The sequence below is a fragment of the Octopus bimaculoides genome, chromosome 3 (assembly GCF_001194135.2).
Source record: "Octopus bimaculoides isolate UCB-OBI-ISO-001 chromosome 3, ASM119413v2, whole genome shotgun sequence".
Taxonomy (NCBI): domain Eukaryota; kingdom Metazoa; phylum Mollusca; class Cephalopoda; order Octopoda; family Octopodidae; genus Octopus; species Octopus bimaculoides.
In genome coordinates this window covers 64,789,811-64,790,347 of record NC_068983.1, presented here as the reverse complement: position 1 = coordinate 64,790,347, position 537 = coordinate 64,789,811, and positions in this window count along the sequence as shown.

Sequence of the window (537 nt, the reverse complement as noted above, 5' to 3'; positions counted from 1 at the left end):
TATATACATATATAGCTATATAAATATATATATATATGTATTTATGTATACATGTGCGAGTGTGTGTGTGTGTGTGTGTGTGTGTGTCTGTGCATAGATACACCATTATTTGGAACAGTGTGCACAAATGCATGTGCTGCTTTGTCTCGCAATCATCTTCTTCTGAATAGATTAACACGATCTGACAGTAGAAAAGAAACACAACAATACTTACTAGACATAGGAGATAACTTGTGATGAATGGATATACAGAACTTTGTTATCTCTAAAATTGAAATGTCAGTTAAGAAGGCGGCATCTCTCTTCGAATAATACAGTTGATGGAATGTTACATCTGATGCGTCTTGTAATCTGTATATATTGATTAGCTTAATAGGATTTTTTTAAAGTTTAAAATATATTAGCAAAGTATATAAAAACTCTGCTCACTGAAAAAGTATGTACATAACCTAAATTCATTGTTTTCACCCATATACATACATAAATTCAAGCGTATATATATGTATATATGTACATATATATATATATATATATATA